Source organism: Rousettus aegyptiacus, unplaced genomic scaffold (assembly GCF_014176215.1).
Source record: "Rousettus aegyptiacus isolate mRouAeg1 unplaced genomic scaffold, mRouAeg1.p scaffold_m13_p_9, whole genome shotgun sequence".
NCBI classification, from domain to species: domain Eukaryota; kingdom Metazoa; phylum Chordata; class Mammalia; order Chiroptera; family Pteropodidae; genus Rousettus; species Rousettus aegyptiacus.
This window is the reverse complement of record NW_023416312.1, coordinates 62,930,276-62,951,006: the sequence shown is the minus strand read 5'-3', so window position 1 is coordinate 62,951,006 and position 20,731 is coordinate 62,930,276. Positions and strand designations below refer to the sequence as shown.

Here is a 20,731-nt window from a genome sequence, read left to right as displayed (position 1 = left end):
TAGCCTCTCTGATGAAGTGACCTTTGATTCTTTCAGGCAGACTTTAACAGCTCTCTTCTCCTTGTGCCCACAGATTCTTCTCCCTGACATCTGCTATAACACTAATCACAACCTATTTTAATAATCTATTTGCTCATATAATGCTGCCTGCAAATGGAAATATATACAAGGAAGCAACTCACACTGTGGTAAGAATGAAAGAGTTTAAATGAATCAGAATACCTGGAGGTGTGATCCAGGCATGAACATTTTTTATGACCTCAGGTGGTTCTAATGTGCGGCCAGGGGTAAGAACCACCACCTTCATTTTAAGCTTTATGAAAGCAAGTATTCTTGAAGGGCAGAAACTAGATCTCCCTCGTCATCTTTTATGTCTAACTCTTATATAGAAAGTAACATAAAGCTATTTGTTCGCTTTGTGTCATCTTTAAACACCACCTGTTCTACTCTTTGTAATATTAACCTGGTTTCATCCATTTCATTAGACTATTAAGAAGCAAAAGTAAGTTACTAGTGGCTATAAGCTTGGTGACAGCAGCAGGCATCCCTGAAAGATTGTATAACTCATAGCTTTCCTGTTAGTTCCAAGAAGTTATATCCTCGAAAGCTCTAGTCTGGTTCCAGGTAAGGATAGGTTCCCTGATCATTGACTGGACTATGTTGTACAAAACAAGCATGAGTGTATTTTCTGGGACCAAATACTCTTCACACATAATCTTTGATAGTTCTTCTCCATTTTTTTTGTATTTTAATTTTTCCAGCTTTATTAAGACGAAATTGACACATAACATTGTATAAATTTAAGGCGTATAGTCTGTTTAAATATGTATAATCTGTTTATATAATCAACATGATTACCACTGTAGCATTAGTTAACATGTCCATCATACCACATGATTACCATTTCTTTCAGTGGTGAGACCATTTAAGATCCACACTCTTAACAACTTTCAAGTATATAATACAATATTGCTAAGTATAATCACCATGCTGTACATTAGATCCCCAAAACTTATTCATTCATCTTACAATTGGAAGTTTCTACCTTTGAGCAACATCTCCGCAATTGCCCCATCCCAAGCCCTTGGTTACCACCATTCTACTCTGTTTCGATGAGTTCAGCTTTTTTATATTCCACATATAAATGATATTATGTAGTATTTGTTTTTCTCTGACTTCTTTTGCTTAGCATAATGCAATCAAGGTCCATACAGGTGTTCTCAAGAGGCAGGATTTCCTCTTTTCATGGCTGAATAATATTCAAATGTGTGTGTGTGTGTGTGTGTGTGTGTGTGTGTGTGTGTGATCTTCTTTATCTATTCATCTGTTGATGGACACTTCTATTGTTTCCATATCTTGGTATTGTGAATAATGCTACATTGAACATGGGAGTACAGATATGTCTTCAAGATCCTGATTTAATTTCCTTTGGATAAATACAAAGAAGTGGGATTTCTGGATATCTGATAGTTCTATTTTTATTTTTTTTGAGGCACCTTCATATTGCTTTCAATAGTAGTGGCATCACTTTACATTCTCATCAACAGCATACAAGGATTCCATTTCTCTACATCATTTCTGACACTCCAACACTTCTTATCTTCTTTTTCTTTTGAAAATAACCATCCCAGATGTGATTCCATAGTGTAGCAGTTAGCACGTCTGCTTTACACGCAGAAGGTCCTGGATTCACACCCTAGTAGAGCCACGGTTCATGGTCTACAGCCATGCCACCCTGAACAAGCCTGATCTCATTTGATCTTGGAAGCTAAGCAGTGTCTGGCCTGGTTAGTACTTGGATGGGAGACCACCTAGGAAGACCAGGTGCTGTAAGCATAAATAATAATAATTATTATAATAATAATGATAATAAAGAAAATACCCATCCTAAAAGGAGTGAGAAGATACCTAATTATGGTTTAATATAATTGTGGTTTTGATTTGCATTTCCTTGATGATTATGATGGTGAACACTTTTTTCATATACCCTTTAGCCATTTGTATATCTTTGGGGAAATGTCTATTCAAGTTATTTGCCCATTTTTAAATTGTGGTCTTTCTTTATTTTTTTATTGAGTTGTAGGACCTCCTTATATATTTTTGATATTAAGCTTTTATCTGATATATGGTTTGCAAATATATTACATTCTATAGGCTGCCTTTTCACTTATACCAAAATTTATGAGGTGCAGCAAAAGCAATTCTAAAAGGGGATTTTATAGTGATAAATGTCCACATTAAAAAAGAAACAGATCCCAAATAAATAACCCAACTTCACACCCCAGGGAACTAGAAAAATAAGAAAACACGAATCCCAAAGTTAGAAGAAGGAAGTAAATAATGAAGTCAAGCAGAAATAAATAAAATAGAGAATAGAAAAACAATAGAACAAGTCAACAAAACTGAATTGTTTTTTAAAAAGGTAAACAAAATTGACAAACCCTTAACTATACTAGGAAAAAAAGAGAAAAGATTAAAATATATACAATCATAAATGCAAGAGAGAATATAAAAACTGATACCAGACAAATAAAAAGCATCATGAGATTACTATGAACAATTAAATGCCAACAATCGTATAAGCTAGAAGAAATGGATAAAACCATAGGAACACACAACCTACAAAGGCTGAATCATAAATAAACATAAAGACCAATAATGAGTAAGGCGACTGAGTCGGTAATTAAAAACAAAGAAAAATCCAGGACCAGATGACTTCGCAGGTGAGTTCTCCCAAATCTTTAAAGAATAATTAACACCAGTCTTTTTACAATGCTCCTAAAAAGAAGGATACTGGCAGAGGTTGGGCAGAATACTGACTATACCCATCTAATGTCATCTACCCTTGTGTAGTCTTATTGATGTTGGGTGAGGTTGCAGGATTAAAGGTGGATATTCAGCTTCCTATTGGGGACAAACTGGAGCACCATGTAGCTTCAACTTGCATCACCTTGTTCAGTCTCATTGATGCTGTGAGTAGTGGAGGCTTGGATGGCTGCTAGAACCTGCTGGCACTACCATAAATGAGGAATCAGAGATCTGCTTGCTTTTGTCAGGTGGGAGATGGAAGATTAGTTCCCTGCTGTGCCCCTCTGATATGACCAGAGGCAAGTGGAGAAATTTGAGTGCTGCTGCCTACTTCCATCAAAACATGTCACTACACCATGAGCAAATGGGATTTATTCCGGAGATGCAAGGCTGGTTTGATATTTAAAAATCTATTTTAATCCATCATATTAACAGGCGAAGAAGGAAAAATTATATGATCCTATCAATCAATGCAGAAAAAAACACTCAAAAGCACTCATTCATGATTAAAAGAAAACTCAGAAAAATTGAAATAGAAGAGAACTTCCTCAATTTGATAAATAGCATTGTATTAATTTCCCAAGACTGCTGTAACCACAATCTGGGTGACTTAAAACCAGAAATCTATCATCTTTAAGTTCAAGGTGTTAGCAGGGCCATGTACCTTCTGAAGCCTCCAGGGGAGGATTCTTTCTTGCCACTTCCTTCTGGTAGCCCCAGAAGGAAGGTTTCCCTGGTTTGTGGCGGCATCACTCCAATCTCTTCCTTTCTTGTCATTTGGCATTCTCTCTAAATGTGTCCGTATGTCTGAACTTTCTCTTCTTATAAGAGCACCAGTCGAATTGGATTAAGGCTCACTCTTAATTCAATGACCTCATCTTAACTTGATGACATCTGCAAAGACCCTATTTTTAAATGAAGTTATACTTCCAGGTATCATGGGTTAGGTTTTCAACATATGTTTCTGGGAGACACAACTCAGCCCATAGCAGTCCACTCTCTAGTCCTCCAAAATTTATGACCTTTTCATGTGCAAATATATTGACCTTATCCCAACGTTCTCAGAAGTCTTAACCCATTTAATCTTCAACCTGAATTTCGAAATCCTATCTAAATATTCATGCAGAAAGTCCTAAATCTCATCATCTAAATCACATATGGGCAAGACTCTAGATATAATCTATCCTGAGGCAAGTTTCTATTCCTTCTGTGGAAAACAAGTTACAGGCATACCTCGGAAATATGGAGAGTTTGGTTCCAGACCACCATAATAAAGCGAGTATCACAATAAAGTGAATTATAATCCTTTTGCTGTTAAAGGTCTTGCCTTCAGTTTGTAAAATAAAAAAATGCAACACCTGTGAAGTGCAATAAAGTAAAGTGCAATAAAAGGAGGTATGCCTGTAACTGCTTCTAAAATACAATGGTGGGAGAGGCATAGGGTAGACATTTTCATTCAGACAGGAAAAAACTGGAAGGGAAAAAGAGTTCATGGGTCCCAGGTAAGTCCAAAACACAGCAAGGCAAATTCTGTCCACTTTCTTTTTAAGGGGACTTTTTAGGATATACATAGATATAGTTATAGATATAGATGAGATACATATAGATAGATATAGATTTATATATACGCACACGTACACACACACATATAATCATTCTGAGTGATGTTTTAAAATTTTCTACTGTAAGCATGAATTTTTAACTTGTAGTTAGAGCAGATTCTCGGTTTAAATTTTAAACTTTGTTTTGAGGTGTGTAAAATTTCTTATGCATAGTTCTTTTATCTTTGAAATAGCTTTGTAATTCCAGAGAAAGCTATTCTCCTTGAATTGCATTGTCTCTAATGTTACATTTGTTTGGTTCTTTTTTTCACATTTGCCAGATTTATCTTTTCCTGTCTTTGTATAGTACTTTAGGAGTGATATTTAGTAGTATATGTGAAACATTGATTGGTTGTCTTTGGGAAATATTTAAAAATTAAAAGAATTCTAAAATTTCTTTTCATCAAAACTCCCATAGTGCTACTCCCCTAACTTCATATGCAATTATTTTAACAGTTTAGTGTGTACCCTTCAACTCCTTTTATCTATGCATTTACCAGTAATTATGTCTTAAGAAAAATGTATGTTTTCAATATGTATATTTTATAATTTATGACATAATTTTTTTACTTATTTCTGTAACTTGATTTTATTTTACTATTTTTCTGTGTTAGTACATTTAAATTGATCTCATCTTTAAAATGGATACATAGAATTTAATTTCTGTATAGACCATTGTTTATTTTGTTATTTCTCTTTTAGTGTTAGATTTTATTTTGTCAGTTTTTTTTTGTCATGACATAGTTTAATATAATGACAAACCCTATAAACATTTCCTTTCCTTAAGAATATGGACTCTTTGGGTGACAGGGGTAACAGTTTCAGGCTTTGGCTCTAAAGATAATTTTAGAGTGTCATAAGATGAAGAAATCAATGTCTTACGTGACAATCTAATTTCCATGATGACTGAGATGTACTGCATATTCCACAGAGAAAGAGATGTTTGGCATAGGCATGTACTGACAGGAACATCTGAAAAACAGTTTCTTGTATTTGGAATTACAAGTGACTTTTGTCTGAGTGTTTGTGAGTGCGGGGGCTAGTTGCAGGTAGACAGAAGTGTTCTGGCCCCTTATGTTGTGTGATTCACTTTTGAGGCACCTATTGAAGGCATGTGGAAATATCTAATATATGTCTCCATTCTCCTTCCCATTGAGAATTGGCATCACTAGATGCCATGTAGAAACGAGAGTGGTATTAAGTGACTTCTGAGATCTTTAGACCCAGCATATATTACAACATCTTTTAAGAATATGCTAAGCTGAGACTGGGATACAGGTGTCTGTCTGAAAGGAAAGCCGAACTTGTCAACCCTTCTATCTAAATTGATTCCCTAAACCATGATATAGAGATATTTTCCCTTGAATGCACATTCCTTGCTAAGTTTCTGGTATTTCCTCTAATACTCATTTGTTCATTTATTGAATTGAAGGGGTTCAATTATCTGAGGTAGTGATTGAAATTTTGTGTCTTAGGATGAATTTTCACTATCTAATTGCCATAGAAAACTTATGTTTTTCATAAAAATATGATATTCTTTTGGTTTCTATGACAACTAGGCAATGCCATCTTACCCTAGGAGAAGCATTTAACTTGGATGTTTACAGGCAAGAAGTATGTGATACATCAAAATAATGTAATTTGGGTGTCTAGCATCACTATGAATGTGTGTCTATGTGAGGGTTTTGGGGCGGAGTAATTAAATATCTGATTTTAGATATAAGGACTGATCACTTCTGTTGTGGGGGGAGGCTAGCAGCCACTGTAGTAAGCAGACTGAAGAGTCCGAGTCACTAGTTTCCTTTTTTCCCTCATTTTTGTGTCCTTTGATGACTCCCCACAGTGTGAGGACTCTGTGATCTTGGATTCTGTAAAACCACAGTTCGTAAACCTTTTTGATGATGCATCACTCTCCAAGAAATTTTTTGCAGTACCCCCTAAAAGATGTGTCTTCATTTATAATGTACATGTATTTTATTTTATAGGAAATTTGGGTAAGCTAATTATGAATGCACAAATTTGGAAACAAATGATCTGTGAGATGTAGTAAATATAATAGAAACAGTAATACAGTTTTTGTGGGACTCCAGTGGATCATTTGCATACCTCCTGGTATCTGAACACCACTTTGGAAATTACTGCTCTAAAGAAAAACTTATTATACCACTAATTAAAATCTATAAATGGTTCTCCATAACTCTATGCATGAAATACAAGCTCCTTAATAGAGCTTCTGGTCTCAGTGGTTAAATTTTTATTGTAATTTTTATTGAAGTTACAGTTTTTTTCTATTCATTAATTATGTTTCAAAAGAAAGGCAGATTATTTAAAATACCTGTTGTATCCTTGGTATGATATGCACTTTAGTAAGCAGTTAGTATAAAGCATATTTAAATCTCTCACCTTCACATTCTTGACTATGCTCTGTGACACTAACAGGTGGTCTCTGCTAACACTACTTCAGATTTACTAGCTGATTCACTGTTAGGCTGTGCTCATAGGGAATTCCACAGAAAGACATGTATCCAGAACAAGAGAAGCAAGTACACCACATTTCTGTTCCTCAGATGAACTCTACTTGATCATAGTGTATTATACTTGTTATATATTGCTACTTTAATCTGCTAAAATATGTACAAATTAATGAGGCATATGAGGCTGTAGTTTTCATTTCATGTCATGACCTTTCTTTTTTGATTGCATGGTAATACTAACCTCATTTAATAAACTGGGAATTGTCCTTGTCTTCTTTTTCCTGAGAAATAATTTATGTAGAATGAATATTAACTGCCTTCTGTTTTCACATATGATGGAACATCATATAGGTACAAAATTTCCTTTCTGTATTAGTGAACTATTGCTGCTGTAACAAATTACCACAAATTTAGTGGTTTAAAATAATGTGCAAGTGTCATCATGTAATACTGGAGGCTAGATGTCTGAAATGGGTCTCACTAGGATGAAATTGAGGTATCAGCAGGGCCATGCTCCTCTAGAGGCTCTAGGGGACAGTCAGTTTCCTTGTCTTTTCTAGCTTCTAGGGATCCATATATTGCCTACCTTGACTTATGGCCCCTTCTTCCATATTCAAAGCCAGCAGGGTGGCATCTTCAAATATCTCTCTCTCTACTTCCATCTTCACAATACCTTCTCTCTTACAAGGACAGTTGTGACTACATTAGGCCAACCAAGATATTACAGGATAATCTCCCCACTCAAGATCTTTAATTACATCTGTAAAGTCTTTTTTTTAATGCAATATAAGATAACATATTCACAGATTCTGGGGGTTAGGATGTGAAGACCTCTGGGAGTCCATAATTCAGCCTACCACTAATTCTTGTGATGTGACCAAAATAATCAGAAAAAAATATGAAATAGTGGTTTTCAACACACTGGACAAAAGTCAACAAAGGACAGTGATTAATGAGAGACTGGAAGGAAGTCAGAGTTAACATCATATATATTGGTGAAGGACTGAAAGCTTTCCTCTTAAGACCAAAAATAGATAAGAATACCTGCTCTTGCCAATTCTGTTTAACAAAGTATTCGATGTTCTAGCTAGAGCAATTAGTCAACCAAAAAAAAAGCAAGTAAAGAGGAAGAAATAAAGCATCTATATTTGATTTGCAGAAGATATGGTCTTATATATAAAATTCCACAGAAAATTTATTAGAGTTGATTTCAGCAAGATTGTAGGTTACATATCGATATATAAAAATCAATTATATTTGTTTACTTTAGCAATGAAAAATCCAAAGTTGAAATAAATAAATCAGTTCTATATATAATAACATGTTAAAAGTAAAACACTTAGGAGTAATAACAGCTCAAAAGTCCCTTAGTTGATGGACAGATAAGCAAAATGTGTTATATTCATACTGTGAAATAGTATTTGAACATAAAAGAATGAAGTACAGAGAGAAAAAAAAATGGTGTAGATGATAGATGCTGTGATTATCCCTCTGGTGACCAAATCAAAGTTGTGACAGAAACAAGGAGCAAAAAAACAAGGACAATTACCTGGGATCTAAATGAATAAGCCATATGAATAAGGAGAAATATAAGAAATCACCCTGTAATGGCAGAAGTTAGGATAAGGCAAGGACACAAGGCTATCAGCTCCTGAATGGCTGAGTGAGATGGAGGCTGTGGCAGTGGCAGCTGTAGATGCCTCTTAAAGGGGCTGTGTCTGTGAGCAGACTTTCTCCTGACAGACCCGCTTGCTCTGGGCAGAGCTCAGGTTGGCTGCACGGGGGGCACCAGAGACTTACAGGGGAATACTGAGTTGTCAGAATGAGGGTTGAGGCAAAACCCACCCAGTACAGAAGTGCCGGTGGTATCCATTGTTCTTCTGTTGAGCCCTCCCCACTCCCAGTGTGCGGGCTCAATGTCGCCATAGCTGAGACATCATCCGACTGGATAACAGAGGTCACTCTGCCCAAAGAACTCCCTGAAACTCCACCTTCCCAACTAGCAGCCCCACCCAAGCCACATCGAGGTGTGTCTTGGCTTAGTCAGGTGCCCTTTGCTGAGCAACACCTAGACTCACAGCTGGCCTTGGATTCTGGCGTGGCCTCTAGAGCAACTATAAGCACAGCATCTGGGGATTGCTTGCTGAATCTTAACAGGTAGCCCTGGAGGGGCACAGACTGGGGCTAAACTTGGCCTGCAGCTGAACCCCTCTCAAGACTGTGCCACCAGGCACCTACCACACAAAGACACACTAATAAGACTGGGAGACTTAAGAACTGTGCTTAATACATAGAGACTGACACAGAAAGGCAGCCAAAATGGGAAGACAAAGAAGCAGAAACTGTATGAGGAACAGAATAGAGATCCAGAAATAATGAAGTCAAGCAATCTAACAGATGCAGAGTTCAAAACACTGGTTATAAAGATGCTCAATGAACTTATGTGAAGTGTAGATGAATTCAGTGAGAACTTCAACAAAGGGATAAAAAAAAACATAAAAATGGAAATGGAAATTTAAAAAAAAACTAGTCATAAATGAAGAACACATTATCTGAGATGAGAAGTATGTTAAATGGAAGAAACAGAGTGAATAAAGAAGGGGATAAAATGACCTATCTAGAGGATGGGAGAGCCAAGGGCACTCAATAAGAATGGCAAGAAAAAAGAAACCAATACTATAATAATAATTTAAGGAGCCTAATAATTTAAGGAGCCTAAATGTAAAAATATCTGTCATAGGGGTACCGGAAACAACAACAACAACAACAACGACAAGATGTTGAAGAACTACTTGAAGAAATAATGATAGAAAACTTCCCTCACCTGGTGAAGAAAATAGACATAATACCCCAGGAAGCACAGTCCCAAAATCCAGGAATCCAAAGAGGCTCACACCAAGACACATCATAATTAAAATGCCAAAGGTTAAAGACAAAGAGAGAATCTTTAAAGCAGCAAGAGAAAAACAGTAAATCATATACAAGGGAGCACCATAAGACTGGCAGCTGATTTCTCAAAAGAAACTATGTAGAACAGAAGGGCTTGGCAAAAAAAAAATATTCAAGGTGATGAAAACCCGGGATCTACACCTAAGAATACTTTATCCAGCAAAGCTATCTTTTAGAGTTGAAGGACAGATAAAGAGCTTACCAGACAAAAATAAGCTTAAGGAATTTACCATCACCAAGAAAGTATTACAGGAAATATTGGAGGTGAAGGACTGAATATCTATATATTCTATTGTGTGATTACCACCCAGACTCCAGTTTTCTTTAGCTACCATATATTTGATCCTCTTTACCCACTTCGACCTCCCCCTGAAACCTCTTTACCTGTCCCTCCGCCCCCACTCACTACCTGCTGTTAACCACTAGTCTATCGTCCATGTCCTGGTGTTTCTGTTTGTACTAGTTCATTTGTTGCTTTTACATTTATATCCCACATATAAGTGATATAATGTGATTTTCAACTTTTTTTCTGCCTGGCTTATTTTGCTTAGCATTATTATCTTGAGGTCCATCCATGTTATTGCAAATGGCAGTATTTCATCTCTTTTTATGGCTGAGTAATATTCCATTGTATATATGTACCATAGCTTTTTAGCTAATTATCTATCGTAGGACACTTCAGTTGCTTCCATGTCCTGACCACTGTGAATAATGCTGCTATGAACATCAGTGTGCAAATACCTTTTTGGATATGGGTTTTCAAGTCTTTGGGGTAAATACCCAGTTGAGGAATTGCTGGATCATATAGTAGATCCATTCTTAGTTTTCTGAGGAACTTCCATACTGTTTTCTATAGTGGCTGTACTAATTTTCAGTCCCACCAGCAGTGTATGAGAGTTCCTTTTTCTCGGAATCCTCTCCAGCATTTGTTATTACTTGTCCTGTTGATTACAGCTATTCTAACAGGTGTGAGATGGCATCTCATTGTTGTTTTGATTTGCATTTCTCTAATAGCTAGTGATGTTGAGCATCTTTTTTCTATATTTGTTGGCCATTTGTATGTCCTCTAGAGAGAAGTGTCTGTTCAGGTCCTCTGCCCATCTTTCGATTGGATCATTTGTATTTTGTTGTTATTGTGTCATATGAGTTCTTTGTATATTTTGGATATTAGGCACTTATTGGAGGTGTTGCTTGAAAATCTATTTCCCATTTGGATGGTTGTCTTTTTACCATGTTGATGGTTTCTTTTGCTGAGCAGAAGCTCTTCAGTTTGATGTAGTCCAATCCATTTATTTTTGCTTTTAATTCCCTTGCCTTTGAGGTCAAATTCATAAAACCCTCTTTAAGTACAAGGTCCTTGAGTTTAAGTTCCTATGTTTTCTTCTATGCATTTTATAGATTCCTGTCTTGAAGTTAGATCCTTAATCCATTCTGAGTTAATTTTGGTCTATGGTGACAGACAACAGTCTAGTTTCATCCTTTTGCAGGTGGCCTTCCATTTTTCCCAGCACCATTTATTGAAGAAGCTTTCCTTTCTCCACTGTATGTTTTGGCTTCTTGGTTGAAAATTATTTCCCATATAAATATTGGTTTTCTTCTGGATTCTCTATTCTATCCCAGTGGTCCACATGTCTGTTTTGCTGCCAATATCATGCTGTTTTGATTACTGTCACTTTGTGGTATAATTTGAAGTCAGACAGAGTGATGTCTTAGCCTCACTCATTTTTCTCAGTATGGCTTTGGCAACTAGGGTCTTTTGTGCTTCCATACAAATCTGATGATTTTTTGTTGTATTCATTTACAAAATGTCAATGGGATTTTGATGGGGATTGCTTTAAATCTGTATAATGCTTCAGGTAATAAGGTCATTTTAACTGTGTTGATTCTTCCAATCCAGGAACACGGAATATCTTTCCTTCTTTTTATCTTGTTCAATTTCTTTTAATAGCGTCTTGTAGTTTTCATTATATTGATCCTTCACATGTTTTTTTAGATTTATTCCTAGGTATTTTATTCTTTTTGTTGCAATTGCAAAGGATTATTTCCACTTCTTTTTCTGACACTTCATTATTAGAGTATAGGAACACTATGGAGTTTTGAATGTTGATTTTGTATCCAGATACTTTACTGTATTTGCTTATTATTTCTAGTAGTGTTCTTGTGGAGTATTTAGGGTTTTCTATATAGGGAATCATGTCATCTGTAAAAAGATACAGTTTTACTTCTTCATTTCCTATTTGAATGACTTTTGTATCTTTCTCTTGCCTGATTGTACTCGCTAGGACCTCTGATGTTATATTGAATAACAGTGGTGCTAGTGAACAACCTTGCCTTGTTCCTGATCTTAGAGGGAAGGTTTTTAGTTGTTGGCTGAGGTTTTGTCATATATGGCCTTTATTATGTTAAGGTACTTTCCTTCTATAACAATTTTATTAAGTGTTTTGATCATGAATGGATGTTGTATCTTGTTGAAGGCTTTATTAGCATCTAAGGATATGATCATATGATTCTTATTTTTTAATTTGTTTATGTGGTGTATGAGATGAATCGATTTGTGTATGTTGAACCATCCCTGTGCCTTTGAGATAAAGCCCACTTGATTGTGGTGTATAATATTTTTAATATGTTGCTGTATTTGGTTCTCTAGTATCTTATTTAGGATTTTTGCATCTGTGTTTATGAGCGATATGGGTCTGTAGTTTTCTTTTTTTGTATTATTTTTATTAGATTTTGGTATCAGAGTAATAGTGGCCTCATTCAATGACTTGGGAAGTATTGTCTCCTCTTCGATTTTTTGGAAGAGTTTGAGGAGAATAGGTAATAAATCTTTGAATGTTTGGCAGAATTCACTAGTCAAGCCATCTGGTCCTGGACTTTTACTTTTTGGTAGGTTTTTGATGATTGTTTCAATTTCCATACCACCAATTGGTCTATTTAGATTTTCCAGTTCTTGGTTCAGTCTAAGAAGGTTGTGTTTTTCTAAGTATTGGTCCATTTCTTCTGTGTTATTAAATTTGTTATTATATACTTTTCATAGTGTTCTTGTTTCATCCTTTGTACTTCTGCAGTGTCTGTCATAATTTCCCCTCTTTCATCCCTGATTTTTTTCATTTGTGTCCTTTCTCTTTTTTTCTTTAGTGAGTCTAGCCAGGGGGTTGTCAACTTTATTAACGTTCTCAAAGAACCAGCTCCTAGTCGTATTCATATTTTCTATTTTTGTTTTGTTTTGTTTTCATTTTCATTTATTTCTGCTCTAATTTTGATTATTTATTTCTTTCTGCTGATTTTAGGCCCCATTTGTTCTTCCTTTTCTAGTTTTTTAAGATGAAGCATTAGGTTGCTTATTTGGGTTCATTCTTGTTTTTGGAGATAGGCATGTAACGATATGAACTTTCCTCTTATGACTACTTTTGCCTTGTTCCAAAAGTTTTGATATGTTATACTATCCTTATCATTTGTTTCTATGTATCTTTTAATCTTTACTTTTATTTTTTCTCTGACCCAGTTATTCTTCAGAATAAATATATTCTCCATGTTTTTTTTTTTGTTTTTTCCTGATTTCATTTTGCAGTTGATCTCCAGTTTCAAAGCATTATGATCAGAGAATATGATTGGTGTGATTTCAGATGTCTTATATTTCTTGAAGCTATATCTGAATCCCAGTACATGGTCAATTCTTGAGAATGTTCCATATGCACTAGAAAGGAATGTATAAGCAGCTGTTTTGGGATGGAAGGTTCTGTAAATGTCAATTATGTCCAGTTGGTCTAATGTGTCATTTACAGATGGTGTTTCCTTATTGATTTTCTGTTTAGATGGTCTGTCTATATCCAACAGTGGGATATTTTGCTCTTCTACTACAATAGTGTTTAGGTCCGTTTCTCCCTTTAGTTCTGTTCGTAACTGTTTTACATATTTCAGGGCTCCCTGTTTGGGAGCATAGATATTAATAAGTGTTTCGTCTTCTTGGTACATGATTCCCTTTATCATTATGAAGTGTCCCTCAGTACCTTTCTTTAACTTTGTTATTTTGAAGTCCATTTCGTCTGATATTAGTACTGCTACTCCCGCTTTACTCTGAATGTCATTTGCTTGAAATATCATTTTCTACCCTTTCACTTTGTGTCTAAATTTGCCTTTGGAACTGAGATGTGTCTCTTAAAGGCAGCATGTGGCTGGGTTTTGTTTTTTGATCCATTCTGAAAGTCTGCCTTTCTATTGGTGAATTCAGTCCATTTACATTTTGGGTAATTATTGAAATATGAAGTCTTTTTATAGCCATTTTATCTTTTGCTTTCTGGTAGCTCAGTGTTTCCCTTTCTTCCTTGTCCTTGTGTTTCTGTTTTCTTTATTTTGATTTGCATTTGTGGGTTTTGCCACTTGTTCTTCTTGTTTTATGTTATATATTTCAGTTCTGAATCACTGGTGTGTGGTTACCATTACAAATACAAAAAAGATAGTTACACACACACACACACAGTCATCCATTTTCTTCTGTGTGTGCCTTATCACCTTTCCTCTTTGCGAATTTGGATCTTTGAATTCTCCCCTTTTCAGCCATTGTTATCTTAATTTCTTGCTATGTATGCTGAATGTTCATTACTATCTTCCAATAGCAAATCTCTTCTTATCGTTTAAGCTTATAATGCCCTGTTCTTAGTAAGGGTTGCACTCCTCTGCTTATATTTGCTTGATAGTCACTTTACTCCTAATTATGTTTTTGTTTTGTTTTGTTTTGTTTTGTTTTGTTTTGTTTTGTTATTTCGTATTAGATGAACTGACACCTTTCAGTATTTCCTGTAGTGCAGGCCTTGTAGTGGAGAATTCTCTCAATTTTTTCATGTCTAGAATGTTCTTGATTTCACATTCATATCTAAAGGAGAGCTTAGTTGGACACATTATCCTAGGCTGTTAGATCCTTTCACTTAGTAGTTTAAATATTTGATTCCATTCCATTCTGGCTTGTAAGATTTGCACTGAGAAGTCCAATAATAATCTAATGGGTTTCCTTTATTTGTCGCTGTCGTCTTTTCCCTGGCTGAGAATTCTGTCTTTGTCATTGATTTTTGATAACTTTAATACAATTTATCTTGGCAAAGGCCTTTTTGGGTTAAGATAATTGGGCATTCTGTTGACTTCTTGAATTCCAAGCTCCTGCTCCTTCCTTAGATTTGGGAAATTCTTGTCCACTATTTGTCTTAAGACCTCTTCCTAGTCCCTGCTCCTTTTCCTCATCTCCAATAATGCTCATTATTCTTGTTTCCTCTCCCAATGGTATCAGCTAGTTTTTGAATTTCTCTTTCATTAGTTTTTATTCTTCAGTTTCTCTCTTCTTCCTTCTGATTCTTTTCTATATTTCTGTCTTTCATACCACAGATCCTTTCCTCCATTTGGTCGATACTATTTCCCAAGCTTGCTACTTCATTTTTCAATTCTTGCAGTGTGTTATTCCTCGCCAGAAGTTCTATTTGGTTCTTTTTAAAGGTTTCAATCTCTTTGCTCTGCTCATCTAGTTGTTTTCTCAATTCCTAAAATTGTTGATTTGAGTTGTTTTGGATCTCATTGAGTTTTTTCAGAAGTACTGTCCTAAATTCTCTGTCATTTAAGTCATATATTTCTATGTCTGTAAGCTTATTCTCTGGAGGTTTTTCTTTTTCTTTCTGAGATGTCTTGTCTCCTTGGTTTTTCATGGTGTGATGTTCCTTTACAGTCATGAGTTTTTTCCAGAAGGTTCATTCAATATACACATTTCTGAAATTAAAAAAAAAATTACATAACATGCCATCATTCCAAATCACATTCAACCTATTTGATGTTTTATTATTCTTTGCAACAGGCTAAAGAGAGACCTTTATGTAATAAATCGTCTTTCTGGAAAAACAGCAGAATACACATAAATTAATTCTCAGGTGGAGAAATAGTTCATTAAACATCATGAACAACCAAGGTGACAAGACATCTCAGAAAAAGAGAGAAAAATCTCCAGAAAATAAGCTAACAGACATAGAAATATATGACTTAAACGACAGAGAATTCAGGATGGTACTTCTGAAAAAACTCAATGAGATCCAAAAGGACTCAAATCAACAATTTCAGGAATTGAAAAAACAACTAGATGAGCAGAATGAGTTCTTTAGCAAAAATACTGAAACCCTCAGAAAGAACCAAATAGATCTTCTGGAGATGAAGATCATACTGCAATAGTTAAATGAAATAGCAAGCTTGGGAAATAGAATTGACCAAATGGAGAAAAGATCAGTGATATTGAACACAGAAATCTATAAATAAATCAGAAAGAAGAAAGAAATCAAAGAATGAAAGATAAAGAAAGAAAAATACAAGAACTAGCTGATATCATCAGGAGAGGCAACATAAGAATAATAGGTACTATCAAAGGTGAGGAAAAAGAGATTAGAAAGCATTTTCCAACAAATAGTTGACAAGAATTTCCCAAACCTAAGGAATGAGCTGAAGTTGGAATTCAAGAATTCAACAGAACAACATCCAATTATTACGACCCCAAAAAGCCTTCACCAGGGTGTATCGTATAAAAATTATCAAAAATCAATGACAAAGACAGAATTCTCAAGGAAGCCAGTGAAATGAAGTTGGTAATCTATAAAGGAAAATCCATTAGAATATATTCGGACTTCTCAGCACAAACCATACAAGCCAGAAAGGAGTGGAATCAAATATTCAAACTATTAAATGAAAGGAACTACCAGCCAAAAGTAATATATCCAGCAAAGCTCTCCTTTAGATATGAAGGAGAAATAAAGACCTTTCCAGAACAAAAAAAAAATAGAAGGAATTCTCTCCTACAAATCTTACACTACAGGAAATACTGAAAGGGGTCAGCTGATCTAAAATAAAATTACCAAAAAGAAAAAAAAGAGAAAAAGAAAAACACAACTAGGAATAAGCTGACTAGTAGACAGAAGCAGAGGAGTACAACATTTACTAAGAACAGGGCATTATAAACTTAAACAATAAGAAGAGATTTGCTATAACAAGATAGTAATGAACATTCAGAACACACAGAGACAAATTGAGACAACAATGACTGAAAAGTAGATGATTTAAAGATTCAAATACACAAAGGGGAATGAATATAAAGTATGCACAGAAGAAAATAGATGACAGTATACATAAGTATCCTTCACATATTTGTAATAGCAATCACAAGCTAAAGATTCAGAACTGAAGTATATAAAATAAATCAAAAAGGACAAGAAGGAAAACTCACCAACCAAAGTAAAGAAAACAGAAACACAAGGACAATGAAGCAAAAGAAACACAGAACTACCAGAAAACAAAAGGTAAAATGGCTATAAGAAGATATTATATTTCAATAATCACCCTAAATGTAAATGGACTGAACTTACCAATAGAAAAACACAGAGTTGTAGATTGGATCAAACAAACAAACAAACAAACAAACAAACAAACCAACAAACAAACAATACCCAGCCACATGCTGCCTTTAAGAGACATATCTCAGCTGCAAGGACAAATATAGACTCAAAGCAAAAAGTTGGAAAATGATATTCCAAGGAAATGGTATCCAGAGAAAAGCGAGTGTAACCACACTTCTATCTGACAAAATGGACTTCAAGATAAAAAAAAAAACAATGAAAGTCAATTATGGCTACTCCATAATAATAAAGGAAGACACACATCCAGGAGACATAATACTTATCAATATATATGTTCCCAATTAGGGAATACCAGAATATATGAGGCAACTACTAATAGAACTAAAAGGATAAGCTGACATAAACAGAATCATATTAGGGGACCTAAATGCACCACTATCAGCTATAGATAGATCATCTAAACAGAGAATCAATAAGGAAATATCAATCTAATGACACATTAGACATACTGGAGATAATTGACATTTACAGAGCCTTTCATCTCAAAGCAGCAGCTTATACATTCTTCTCCAGTGCACATGGAACATTTTCAAGGATAGAGCATATGTTGGGATACAAAAATAGGCTCAACAAATTTAAGAAGATTGAAATCATATCAAGAATATTTTCTGACCATAATGCTTTGAAATTGGAGATCAACTATAAAAAAATAAAGGGAGAAGAACCACAAATATGTGGATATTAAATCACGTGCTACTAAAGATTGACTGGGTCATAGAAGGAATAAAAGGAGAGATCAAGGAATACATAGAAACAAGTGAGAATGAAAATATAATATATCAAAACTTTTTGGACACAGCAAAAGTGATAATAATAGATAAGTTCATATCATTATAGGCCTATCTCAAGAAACATAAAAAATCTCAAATAAAAAACCTAACAGTACATCTAAAAATACTAGAAAGAGAACAAAGGAAGCCCAAAGTCAGCAAAAAGAAGGAAATAATAAAAATTAGAGTAGAATTAAATGAAATTGAGAACAAAAAGACAATAGAAAAAATTAATGCGACAGAGCTGGTTCTTTGAGAAGATTCATAAAATTAAGCCCCTGGTTAGACTCACTAAGGAAAAAGAGAAAAGACACAAATAAGCAAAATTAGAAATGAAAGAGAAGTTATAACAGATACTACAGTAATACAAAGGATCATTCAAGAATACTATGAAAAATTATACTCCACCAAATTTAATAACCTAGAAGAAATGTGCAAGGTTTTAGAAATATATAACCTTCTCAGATTGAATCATGAAGAACTAAAAAATCTAAATTGACCTATTAGCAGTATGGAAATTGAAACAAAACCTCATCAAAAAACCTCCCGAAAAGTAAAATCCCAGGACTAGATGGCCTTAATAGTGAATTTTACCAAATATTTAATATCTGTGCTTCTCAAACTATTCCAAAAAATTGAAGAAGAGACAATACTTCCTAACTCATTTTATGAGGTCAGCATTACCCTCATACCAAAATCTGGTAAGGATAACAAGAAAACAGAAAACTATAGACCACTATCTCTGATGAATACAGGTGCAAAAATCCTAAACAAAATACTAGCAAATCTTATACAACAATACATGAAAAAGATTATACACCATGAGAAAGTGGGCTCATCCCAGGGGCACAGAGATAATTTAACACACTCAAATCAATTAATGTGATATATAAAATAAACAAAATAAAGAATAGAAATTGTATGATCATATCAATAGATGCAGGGGGAAAAAGCATTCAGCAAGATAGAGCATTTATTTATGATTAAGACCCTTAATAAAATGGGCACTTTTATCAACTCCGTGACATTATTAATATTATTCTTATTTAAAAGATAAGAAAGCTAAAGTTTACAGAGGTTAAGGATTGCATTAAATGTGATATATCTTGCAAGTTGCAACTCCAAGACTGAAACCCACATCTGTCTATTTTTCTGATGGAAAGCTTAAACATGCAATCACTCAACTTTATTGCCTTTTTACAAAAAATAGGGGTTAAATAATGATCCTTGATATCTGTCTTGTATTTATCCCCATTAAGAAACTGATGATGACCTTTATTAATTTTGGTTCCATGTTTGATTCTGGTCCAGTATAGCTCTTCTCCTGTGTGTTATCTGGGAAATAGGATGTCTTTTTCTTGTAGCAGAGTCCCTAGGAATGAGCACAGAAGGTTCTTCCACTTTTCTTTTTAATCCATGAAAGCTGCATCATGATACAGCTCTGTCTTTCTAACCTAAATAATCTGATACTATGAAAATGGTGTTTTCTTTCTCCTAGTAATGCTGCATTTGTCAGATCCTCATCTGCCTTTCATACATTTTAATTATTGAGTACTTGCTTGGCATGATTCTAAGAGAACTATCTCTGAGCATCCTTACCCATTGGCAATACGCGAGTGTTTCCTTTGCTATAGGAATATAATTTTCCCATTGTGACAGCCTCAAGCTATCTCTCTGTGATCACCAGAGCAGAGAACACTTGTTAAAAATGGATTTGTCTTTCCAGGTATTATTTTCATGGTTACTGTCATCTTCATGTACATTGTTCTAAGGATTGTTTTTGAAAATGGTTATTGCTATTGCTTTGTAAGTAACTCAGCGTGTTGTTTGCCTTTCAGGTGACCAAGATTCCTCGGGAACTCCACGTATGCAGACATTCCTGGTCTCATTGGAACCTTTGAGATTATTGTTACCAGAAAGTCTCCACTTGCTACTTGGAGGATATTTATCAAAATAGAAACTGACTTCCATTCATTATTAGCTTCTGCCTTTTCATTAAAATAAATTTATCATTATCTCTAATATGTTTTCTATCATTCCATTCATTCATATGTTCATATCTTTTTAGCATTATAAGGAATAATGGTGCCTTTTTTAAGCCTGTGATTCTGAAGATAAATTTAATGTGCTAATGAAAGAAGAGGATAATCTTTTAACTGAAGTGACAAAGTTTTACATTGACAGCATATAATATATCATGCCTGGAAATGAGATATTGAGCAAAGGTATGAAAAGCATGACATGATAAATATCAGGATATGACAGTAGGGATTCCAGGTGACTCAACACTCAGTTTGTGATTTTGTGTTTGTTTGGAAATAGAGTAAGTCAGCCTGAGCTTTCTGACATATAATTGAGACCTGAGGCATTTACTGAAGGTATTTAGAAGTTTCTCAGATTTGCTTGCATTTTCCCCATCCTTGAGCCTTATTTTCCTTATCTGCTAAACACTAGAGTCAACTTAGTGATGGATGTTCATTTGGAGCCATGCTGTCTTTGAGATTGCTACTTGCTGCCAGTTTACTTTGTTGTATCTTCCTTCACTTGTGGGTTATTTATTTTTATTTATTTAAATTAGTTTTGAGTATACAATACATTGGTTAGACATCTATATCGTTCAGAAAACAACACCTGCAATTGCTCCCTCCCTCCCCTGTCCCTCCACCTAGCCATAATATTAATGCTACCTACAT

General features: G+C 34.8%; 1 pseudogene; it reads left to right on the top strand.

Annotated features, from left to right (window-relative positions):
- Positions 1–1,717: 1,717 nt before the first annotated feature.
- Positions 1,718–1,836, top strand: LOC118608340 (annotated as a pseudogene).
- The last annotated feature ends 18,895 nt before the right edge of the window (positions 1,837–20,731 follow it).